This window comes from Lepisosteus oculatus, chromosome 11 (assembly GCF_040954835.1).
Source record: "Lepisosteus oculatus isolate fLepOcu1 chromosome 11, fLepOcu1.hap2, whole genome shotgun sequence".
NCBI lineage: Eukaryota > Metazoa > Chordata > Actinopteri > Semionotiformes > Lepisosteidae > Lepisosteus > Lepisosteus oculatus.
In genome coordinates this window covers 39,005,872-39,017,819 of record NC_090706.1, presented here as the reverse complement: position 1 = coordinate 39,017,819, position 11,948 = coordinate 39,005,872, and positions in this window count along the sequence as shown.

The following is an 11,948-nucleotide window of genomic DNA, read 5'->3' as shown; positions in this document are numbered from 1 at the left end:
TTATGCATGATACTGCTAAAATCTTTGTACAGAATAAGAAGCAGAAAAAAATTAGGACAATTTCCGTTTTCAACATCTTTGCATTAAAGGAGGTTTTCAGGCTTTTGGTGGAATTTCCCTCTGTGTCTGCCTACAGACACACAGCAGACACTCGATTGCTGGGTTGGATATCTTGCTTTGAATCACATTAAGGCTAAGTTTGTCAAGTATTAGAGGATAAATGGACTGAGGGGTGTGATTCACCTAAACGGTAAAGGTAGCTTTTTTATCACATGCTTTCATTTCTTCTCTCTCTTTGCCATCTACTTTTTTTGTTAAGATGAAGAAATAGTATGAAATTTTATGAAACAACCTAATCATAAAATCCCACAAAAAAAGTTAGGTGTACAAGTTTACACAATTCAAATGGTTTAACATTTTTCAGTACTTTTGTAAATGCAAAATTGGCATGGACAACATCCCACAGCGAATCTAGAGAAGGACATTTACTGGATGCTGCACCAATCTGCCTCCCTCTTTTTCCTTCTGCTTGAACAGAATCGTGTAGCTGGAGACAGGAACCTGCAGATCTGCACCCACTCAGCACTGAAAGGCCTGACTTATTGCATGTGGCTGTCATGAACTGTAATTGATTCAAGTCATTAATCGCTAGCTTCTGTGTGCATATTGTCCATACAATATTTGAACTACATAATGGGGCTTCTGGCTTTTCTGCAAATTCATTAACTGTAATTTTACATTGCTTAAGATTAATTTATGAGAGCACATTCACATCAAGGTCTGATAACCTAGTTTAGATGTGCATTTAAAGTGGGGTTTCAGCTTTTTCCTTTGGGGATCCCCCTGCAGAGCACCCCAGACAGGACAGACGTTTGGCAACACTACAACATCTAGTTCAGGGGTCTGCAGCTCTGGCCCTGGAGAGCCATGGTCTTGAAAGTTATATAGGCAAACTTAGGCAGTCAATATGCAGAGATCTAGAAGTCTTGTTGACTCCTCCTAATTAAGCAAATGATTGATCCCATTAAGTGTTCCAGAGCTCAGCTGGAGCTCACTATGGGTCAACAAGAGCAGGGTTAGTCCCATAACTACAGGGATACACCTCTATTTACCATGAACAGAAGATAAAAACTCAGAGTGATATTTCCTGACACTGTACAAACCCAAATTGACACGAGCTCCTCCACAATTCGCAGAAGTATCCCACAATATTTCAGCTACTGTGGTATACGTCAGCCTATTTTCATCCATATTTTCATATAATTGTATAGGGTGTACTTTTATGTAATTGTAGTAGTGTTATTAAGTATAGGAACATTAACCTCTAATATAAAAATATCACAAGTTAATGCTGAATATCTTTATCTCTTAATATACCATAGATCTACACAGCATACCCATACATACACAGACCACATAACTATTTATGAATCATAAAGAAAATAAGGTGGATATCTGACCCTGTAATTTGCTGGGCATCAAAAAGGACAATATGAGATGTATCCACTCTGTTTTAATATCAGTTATTATATCTTGATTCAGTATACTACTGGGAAGGCATTGTGCGGATTCAATTTCCTTCCACTAAATCCTTTTGGTTACAGCTGTGACATTTTTCATTCTGGTTTTGTAATTCTGAGTTCAATATCTCATTCTGGTTTAATTATCCAAGTAATTTGATGCTTCTTGACCCTATAGCTGCTTTCAAGTAAACCAATAACACTTACCCATGCACCCTGGAAGGGAAGTCAAGCCCCTTTCTTTCTATCTACAAGCGACTGAAAAAGTTGGGATAAAGTCCTATAAACATTCGGTATTGTTATTGAACTTTTGCATTCTCCTGAATCTTTTCACCTTTTAAAAAAGGAGTTCATGTCTTTTTAAGAGACATCTAAGATTTGGGGCCTTTTTTGCCGCGGAGAAAGCATTTTGTCTTGCCTTGCTGCCCAAGCCATCAAGAATTACCGCTCAATATTTTAACACCTTCAATAAACTAATCATTAACTTCAGTTCAGTTGTGTGTAGTGATTACAATGAGCTGTATTTCAATATAAACGTGATTCTCATTTCCATTTGGGTCTGGTTTAAATTAAAATTCCAGCTCACCAGTCAGTCTCAATTCACAAATCCGGTGTGGTGGTTGGTGGCTATCGTTTCCAGAGGCGTCTAACCTTGGGAATCCAGCCATCAAGTGCTGGGACGGTAATTTGTGTTTGGTGAACACATCTGAATTTTAATTTAGCCTAAGCTTTGTAGTCACAAATAACATTCTTTCATTTGCATGCTGTTTTGAGGTCCTGACTGAACACTCATGAGCCAAAATGATGATATGGCTGTATATGGCTAATAAAGGGATCTTATTAGGAACCCTATGTAAAATGAAAAGGTTCTCTTAACATTTGACAGTGCCCAGACGAGAGAAGGCATAAGTTTACTTCAGTCTCCCTGGGCATGCCCTAACAGCTGAGACTCCCAGTTCTCAATCCTTATGAAGTCTGGTGAAATCAGTCTTCGCATGCCTCTTCAAACAAAGAAAATTAAGCTAACTACTAATTTTCATAACTGTTACTTTTGTCCAAAGCAACTTAGATTTGCACCTCTTTGAGCTATAAGCTACCTGGGCCATTTGGGCAGTGGTTTTCTTCAGGTGCTCCGGTTTCCTCCCAGAGACACACTGGTAAGTCAACTGGCTTCTTGGAAAACCGGTCCTGGCGTGAGCGTGTATGTGCTTGTGTCTGGGTGTGTCCTGTGATAGACTGGTGTCCCGTCCAGGGTGTACCCTGCCCTGTACAAGTTCCTGAATTAGATACAGCGGTAAAAAACAATGGATGGATGGAATGCTGGTAACATACAGTACTTCAACCAAGGGTATAACAGCATTGTCTCACCTGGATTTCGAACCCACAACCTTCCAGGTACGGGAATCACTACAATCCATTGCATGGTAATTTAAGAAAAGTTGACAGGGACTATAGAAGTGATGCTCCTTGGCAACTCATGATCCATTAATTTTCTGACAACTTAATCCACCAGGCAGGCTACACTCTGGATGGGATGCCAGTTCGTCACAGGGTAACGGAATTATGATATTTTATGATATTTTATGTACATGTTTCTAATTAGGTTTTTCAGAACTGTGGTTGATTTGCATTTACAATTGACTTGCTCACCAGTCAGTCTCAATTCACAAATCCGGTGTGGTGGTTGGTGGCTATCGTTTCCAGAGGCGTCTAACCTTGGGAATCCAGCCATCAAGTGCTGGGACGGTAATTTGTGTTTGGTGAACACATCTGAATTTTAATTTAGCCTAAGCTTTGTAGTCACAAATAACATTCTTTCATTTGCATGCTGTTTTGAGGTCCTGACTGAACACTCATGAGCCAAAATGATGATATGGCTGTATATGGCTAATAAAGGGATCTTATTAGGAACCCTATGTAAAATGAAAAGGTTCTCTTAACATTTGACAGTGCCCAGACGAGAGAAGGCATAAGTTTACTTCAGTCTCCCTGGGCATGCCCTAACAGCTGAGACTCCCAGTTCTCAATCCTTATGAAGTCTGGTGAAATCAGTCTTCGCATGCCTCTTCAAACAAAGAAAATTAAGCTAACTACTAATTTTCATAACTGTTACTTTTGTCCAAAGCAACTTAGATTTGCACCTCTTTGAGCTATAAGCTACCTGGGCCATTTGGGCAGTGGTTTTCTTCAGGTGCTCCGGTTTCCTCCCAGAGACACACTGGTAAGTCAACTGGCTTCTTGGAAAACCGGTCCTGGCGTGAGCGTGTATGTGCTTGTGTCTGGGTGTGTCCTGTGATAGACTGGTGTCCCGTCCAGGGTGTACCCTGCCCTGTACAAGTTCCTGAATTAGATACAGCGGTAAAAAACAATGGATGGATGGAATGCTGGTAACATACAGTACTTCAACCAAGGGTATAACAGCATTGTCTCACCTGGATTTCGAACCCACAACCTTCCAGGTACGGGAATCACTACAATCCATTGCATGGTAATTTAAGAAAAGTTGACAGGGACTATAGAAGTGATGCTCCTTGGCAACTCATGATCCATTAATTTTCTGACAACTTAATCCACCAGGCAGGCTACACTCTGGATGGGATGCCAGTTCGTCACAGGGTAACGGAATTATGATATTTTATGATATTTTATGTACATGTTTCTAATTAGGTTTTTCAGAACTGTGGTTGATTTGCATTTACAATTGACTTGCAGTCTTGATGGCTCAGCTAACTTTAACATACAGTATAATAATTTTGTATGCTTTTCTACCCTAAATGTGTTTTTTTTTTAATTAAATTGAAATGAATGTTTCACATAGCAGAAAGTTTCTCTGGAGGATGGTACACATCTTTCCAACTTTTTTGAAAAATAAATCATTATTTTAGAATCACCATTTCTTGTTCTCACTTTACAGCTCATTGGTTAAGCATATTCAACTATCCCACCCTCACAGCAACCCCCGGAGAGGGGTAATATAGTCGGGATGTCCCCAGTCTCTGTCAAATGCTTTTTGTTTCCTGAAAAAATACTGACACAAAAATACATCGCTCCCACTATGCCTGGCTCAGCATTGGAAGACGGACTCCCGGAGGCCCCCCTACCATCAAGTCGCCCTACGTCCGCGGCTTGAGGGCTTAGGCTTCAGATAGGCGTTCTGCCCAGCTGAGACCGGGGCTCAGAGCGCCTGGCCTCGTTTCTGTTTTTATCCTCCTGGTTCCCTGTCCCTGTTCTAGATCCCGTTTCGGCTTTTAACCCTGTCTTGTCTTGGATGGATCACCCGGTTCCTGGATTTTGGACTGCACCCCGGATTCCCCCTTTTGGACTTCCCTGAACTTGTTTTCCATCGTCCTGCCCCCGCGTCCGTCAACCCGTCCTGATCCTTTTCGTCTCCTCCCCCAGATGTCCTTCTCCACTTACTTCCGGATTACACCGTCTGCATAGGGTCCTGAACTACTCTACACTTATTGGATGACTGTGGAAGCTGGTTATTTCCGTGCTGCACTGTCTCGTAGCTTTCATGTCATCTGGCTCACTCATCATGTCTTTGAACCGCTGTTTTACTAGATGACAGATATAAGGCTTGGTGTCCAGCACCCGAGCAGGAGGTAGTTTATCTCAGATGTAGAAACCAGCAAACCTGCAACTGGTTGAATTTGCACCCTATCGGTACAGAACAGGGGTGAGCAATTCTCATCCTGTAGTCATGGGGTGTCTGCGGGGTTTCTAGTCCTCTTCAAAGTACCAGTACCTGAAGAGCTGAAAGAAGCTGTTGGTGCCATTAAGACCGTAATGAGCTGATCGAGCTGAAGAGCTGATTTGGAGTGAAAACCTGCAGAGACACAGGCAGAGGGCCTGGTATACAGCAGGAAGAAGGTTGTTAAATAAATAGTTGCAAGGTATGTGTTGTAGCAGCTGTGGTCAGATTTGTGTTCTTAAATCAGTGAATATCACTCTGGAGAGCCGCATTGCATATCCCTTTGACAGCAGCATGAATATCAGACACATGAGACTAACAAAACAGAACAGAACAGAAACAAAAGGAAGCAAAATAAATGCCCTGATTGTGTTTATTTTGTTTTACACAACCACAAAGCTACAGTCCGAACTACTGCAGTTGATTTGCTTAATCAAAGGACTGGTTAGCTGCCCACTGAGTTGGATGAAAACATGATCTTCCATCAGCATCATCTCAAAGGCGTGCGTATTGATTGTCCCACATGGAAAAGGAGATGACAAAATATTTAGAGTTTAATTTTTCTTTGGTGCTGTGCATTAAACCATACAGAACCACAAAAATAAGTTTTTCCCTGTTCCTTAATCAAATACAGAGACACACTTCATTAAAACAGTTCAGAAATGTCCATTTGAATTGGAAGAGCAGTCACAGGGCTGCTTTTAGTTAGAGAGCACAAGTGCTGACAGAGCGAAGATTGTTTTTGGAAAGAAGAGAGCTCTGAGCAGCACAATTAAAGATCGAAGACATGCGCTTGCTTGGACAGTTTTCAAAAACTAAATTATTACATTGGGCAAATGTGAAAAAATAAGCCTCAAAAGCACAGCTATTCGAAGATCATACATTTATTAAAACAATTTTCTTTTTAAGGCTGCAATTGAGCAGTATGGTGAAGCATAACCAGTAAAAGTGTCCAGAATCTCCTAATTAGGTTGCTAATGAGAATGCTGTTGGCAGGGTTGTCTCCCCAATCTGAACTGTGGTGTGTGGAGAGTTCAGCACACTGGAACAACTGTTTGCTGAAGACCAAAGCGGCACATCAACCATCCAACGTATGAATTTAAGGAAGAAATGCTGCAGCCTTTAAAACCATTTTATGTTAACTGTTACCTTCAATTCAAAGCAACAGGTGATGCTCAAAGCACAGCACTGGATCAAATCTTTGGCTTAATCAAAGAACTAATTATAGTATGCTTATTTATTTTAATTACTTTTCTTCCCTCTAATCTTTTCAGGTCGTCTGGCAACTCTGCATTCTGGATGTGTCAGGTAGGTGCCCATTAGCTCAACGGCTCTGTTGACGCTGTCTAATTATGTCTCTGTGGGTGAGTGCTTTGCTGCTCTTCATTTTCCCGTTTTAGAGATTGGACGCAGTTCATCGCGTTGGGGGTCTGTTGAAATGAGGCATATTTCTGAAATTAGCATTGCCACTTGCTCCCTAAAACTCCAGGACACTTTGACACCAGAGAGATTTTCAGAATTGCCTTTAAACTGAAAGAACCAGGCGTGCTGAGCATTAAACCTCTGTTAAATTGATGTATCATCTGGGGGGGGGCAGAAATGTTTTAAGAAAAGAGAGGAATTGCCGAGAAAAAACAGTCACAATACGACAATACAAATACAACCAGTGACAATCCGAAAGGAAATCTCTTCACTATTCCTGCCCGGTGTCGTACGGAAAATGGCGTATTGTAACGGTGCTGCAGTTAAAACGACTGAGTGCGGTTTTGTGCTGAGATTCCTTGTCTCATCCGCAGCCAAACAAATTCCAGTTGCAGGTAAGCGAGTCAGCTAGCAAACTATCCGTTTATCCACCAGCAGTTCCGGTATACACAACGCCTTTGCCTCACACCTGACGTTTTGTTATTTGGAGGTACGTGATTGTATGTCTGCAAATTCTGTAGGCGTTTGTACAATGATACACGAATCCGGTCCTCATAGGCCAGATTCTCTCGGGTTTTCTCTGTTTAATCAACAGCAGCTAAAGATCATTAAAGTGTTAGATTTAGTCCAGTTAAAGCAATAACTAGGTAATTGAACTCAAAGGTGAAACGGAGAACCCCACAAATAATATGGTTTAATCGCAGCCCCCAAACTTCATCGATTCATTACCGAATGACCTGTAATTTTTGTGTTTATGTTGGTGACGCACCGTGAGTAAAAACAAACAACTGACTGACACACAGCATGCGTTACCTCTGCGAATTGTAAATAACTGGAGCAAAGGTTATGTTTTGTCAAGATTATAAAAAAGTTACCTTTGGTGCACACCCAAGAATAAAACGGCATAGCAATTGACGTTTAAAAAGTTAAAGAGGATGAAATCTGCTCAAGAACATGCGCGTCTTCACCAGTACTGCTAGCGTTTTCTTCTTCAGGTCAGAGCGAGTTGTTTGACGTGCTTTCTCGTGCTATGCCGTTTTTAATCGTTCTTTTTCCAATTTAATCCCAGCAATAATATCTCCTGTCTGCGATTTTATTGTTTGGTGCACAGACTGTCTCTGCTGCAGTACATTTATACAGTACATGATGCTGTAACTCTCCGGAGCCAAAATAAAAGATCAGTGGTCTAATTTAGCTCATTTGTTGTGTAGAAAGGTTAATTGCTTAGGAACACTAAAACCCGGTTTCTAGTAGTTGTGTAAGTGAGTTGTCTGTAGTTGTCCAGAAATAATATTACAAACCTGTGGGTTCTATCGAAGACTTAGTGTATCAACTTTGATAGGCATAGCAGCAAGTTCAAAACTGACACAAGGGAAATCTTTCACCGTGTGCAAATTGGTCTTTGCCTCCATTAATAAAGTTAAGGGGGCTCATTAGGAATCAAGATGAGCATGATTTTAACTGCATCGTAAGGTCGATGCCAGCTCTGATTTGTCTGAATGGACAATTTGCTGTCTTGAGTGGCGAAATGTGCTGCAGAAAGAGTGTGACCACAATTTTTGTGAACTAGAGAGGAGGAGTAGAACTTGATCGGAGAACAGCAGCCTAGAAGGATGGATTTGGGTGCCAGAATGCATTAATCACCCTGTCTCTCAGTCTTAAAGTGGCTTTTGAACATATTGACGAGCTCCACTTGCTAACACTTGCTAGTTCCTAACACTCTGTCTTCTGTTCTGTTGCCACACTAACTACCGTGCATATTCACAATGTTGCTGTTACGGTTGCACATAGGTTGGTTTTGTTTGGTAAAGCAGTAGACACAATACATCTTTGAATGACCCTTACCAAATTTGTATTAGAACAATCCACAGCCAGCTTGCTTTGCGTTTCATTGTCAACGCTGTTTTGAATGTGAATTCAAGCAGCAACTGGTGTCAGGCCCCCTGCTTAACCTCCCCATGACCCAGTGCAGTTTCCTTTAAGGATGCAGCCCGAGGGTTAAGATCCACTAACTCGCACCCCGGGTCCCAGATCGACCGGCGCTTGGCTGTCCGGTGCTGGAAGAGCCGTGCTGTTGAACGTCAGTTCCTGAAGAAAGTCCAGCTTGCTTATCTCTCACAGGCAGCTGGCTGTCAGAGCTCTCCATCTACTGCTGCCTGAACGAAATCTCTAACTAATGGAAAGGGGAGTCCAAGAGGCTTAAGATAGTCCAGGAGTGTGCAGATGTGAATGAATAGATCCGTCTTGCTGCTCAGATTTTAGTCACGTTCTGTTTTTATGTGTTGCTCACAACCGAAGCAGGGTGTCTTGTTTCAAATTGCTCAGATAATCGGAAAATGCAAAGATATTATAGATGGGGCTTTACATTCAGTTGTCGCTGATTGGCAGTGAGTATGGTACAAGCAAGAGACAAGCCGAAAATAATGTTAGTTCTAGGCTATTAAACCCCTGAAATTCAACTGAGTAGCAGATGTTCATCTACAATCAGACCTAGTAGGAATAATACCTTTATCAATGTGTCCCATCAAATTAAATCTCTAAAACTAAAGGTTTATTGATTTTCACAGGACCTCCCATATGGATTATTCTTGCTATTATTAACTACCCATGAAATGAGATTGTATTTCTCACTGTGAAAAAAGACATTATGATTTGAAGGGATGTATGTAAAATGTAAAAAAGAAGATATGAAAGAACTTGGAGAACTGTGGAGAGGTGTTTTGGAAATCCTAGCACAGGAAAACATATTAGACGCATTCATTTTTATTCATACAAATGCCAAGTAGTTGGTTATAAGCGCACAAAAATCAGAAATAAGCCTTTGTTTAATTGAGTCATATTAAAAAGAAAAGGGCTTCTTGATCCTACAGTACAATCAGCAAACGATACCTTTGCTTGCTATTTCTGGTTATAATGCTATAATAATGGAAATAATGCTATATAATGAAAAATATCATGACCGGTTTTTCCCTCATGTTCAGTGTGGACACTATCAAAATGTCTAGATATATAACTCATCAGCCCTAAGTTGCACACAGTGTTTACCAAACCCACAAGAGGCTGAACAAGCTGTCCATCAGATGTGTTCAGTGTGGGAGTTACAGTTCGCTGTCCCCTCACCCACAGCAGAAAGCACTGATTACCAACTCTCAGGAGAGATGCTGTTTTCTCAGGGGCAGTACCATTTCACCAGCCTCTTGCCTGTCTTACAAGGTGGTTCATTGTGCCTCGGTATGCAGTTACATTGCCATGCTCCCCCCCTTAAAAAAGTTAAACTAATGATAGATCTGAAATTAAGGATTGCTGACACAAAAAACAGGCAAGCATAAACTGCTGAGTAGCAAGAATTAAATCCTGATAAAAATGTGAATAGATAACAGCTAAAAGCTGTCTGGGAGCCAACAGATGCCACTCTTGGAGTAAAACACAAATATGGGCTAGTAAGCTGGCTGTCTGGAGTTTTAATAACACCAGCTACGATCCTGCAAGCACTGCAGGGAGTTCAAGTGGAAAGTTAAGTAAAAACGCAGCATTGCTCAAGACACTGCCTTTCTGTTGATTCAGATACCTCAGATATTTGTGGCTTAAGTCCAGATGTATTGGCTGTGAAATGAAAAAAAAAAAGAAAAGTCAGATGCCTGAAAACCCCAGCTCTGGATTCTCCAGGGGAAATTGCTTTTCAGTCCTTAAAATGTTGTGATTAAGCTAGGACAATTGATAAAATAATGCCTTAATAACCCTCTTGATGAAAAAATATGGAGCCTTGTCATATGGTAAAACTCTCCCTTCAACAAAAGAGAAGAATTGTCCGATTGTTTCACTGTACTTCTGGTCTTGTGGTATAAGAAATCCAACCTATCTGCATCAGAATCTGCACAACACACAACACCAAGATGCTGGATGCTAGTGTGCTGGTGTCTGATCTGTTTTGTGCTCTGTGTTATACCTGAGTGAGGGCTTCACGTTTTAATTAAACGACATTTCACATTGATGGACATGGATGGTCCACCCCGCTGTCCTCTGCAGGCATTGCTCAGCTATATAGCTGCTCCTGGACTGTCATGATTCTTTCCTGTATTTCTGAGACCAGTACTGAAGTGAGGATTGTGGCAGTGAGCAAACAAGCTTCGCAGCTTGTTCCAGCTTTAATGGACCAGACGTTATGGAACAGACTTATATAGTCACACTCTTCTGTTCTACGTTCTGTTTAATTGCTTGAATACACGGTTGCTTCTAATAAAGGTCACATCTTCATCCTCCTATCAACATTAAAATGGATTGAAAGATCTGAACAAACACAGCCAGCTCTCATTCCTCACCTCCTTTCTGATTAATTGCCTTTAGAATAGCTATTTTGCTGACAAACTGGGGCTCTATTCAATTAGCAAGGCAACATTGCTATAATAATAACCACACTAGAATCTTATTATAAATCAGCTCTTCCTCTTGGACCTTTATTTTCATTAGTGATTTTAACCTTAGAGAAGACATACAGCTTTGCAATATGCACAAGTACATATTACTTAATAACAAGATGACTTTATGTCCCCTAAATATATAGAAATATGACTTTAATTACACGGAATTGATGTAATTGGTTGCAGTCTCAATGATAAATTGTATGCATTGAATTGATACATGAAAAAAGCCATGTGTAGCTGAAAAGAAGTCTATCATATTGATATACCGAGTCAGTTTACCAACACAATGATTTACCGGACAGCCAAAACTATTAATTAATAGTTAATTAATTGCCTTTGCTTTAATGTTCTTCATAAGAGAGAAAGAATCACACAGCCCAACAAGTACCTTTAAAATCACAGATCGTTTAACATCAATTCAGCCACGTGTTTTGTTTTTACCATGTCCCACTGCGATTCCCGAATGTGAGACACTTGTAGCTCAGAAAAACCAGGAGGAAGTGTTTGGGGGAATTTCTAATCTTGACCTCTTATTTGGAACCCCAAGATGAAATGTCTGGTATGACCATAGCTAAATCGTTGGCATTGAGTCTCCACATTCTCTCTCCTGGTATCACTGGAGCTGTCCTGTCTTGCTCTACGCATGAGATGCCATTGAGCATGTTTATTGAGTGTCTGGTTAGAGTGGGGTTTGTCTAACCCTGCCTGGCTGAGGGCCGGCCCACTGGACAGCCACACAAGTGGGCATGGGGAGGAGGAGGGGTGGTGTGAGAGTTAGGTCTGATACAGGATATACAGCTCTGAGAAACGGCAGGGCGAAGCAAGACGATCTGGAACAGCCGGAGGGAAACCTGCTTGGTGGTCCTCCTCCCCTCCTGAACTTCACACGAG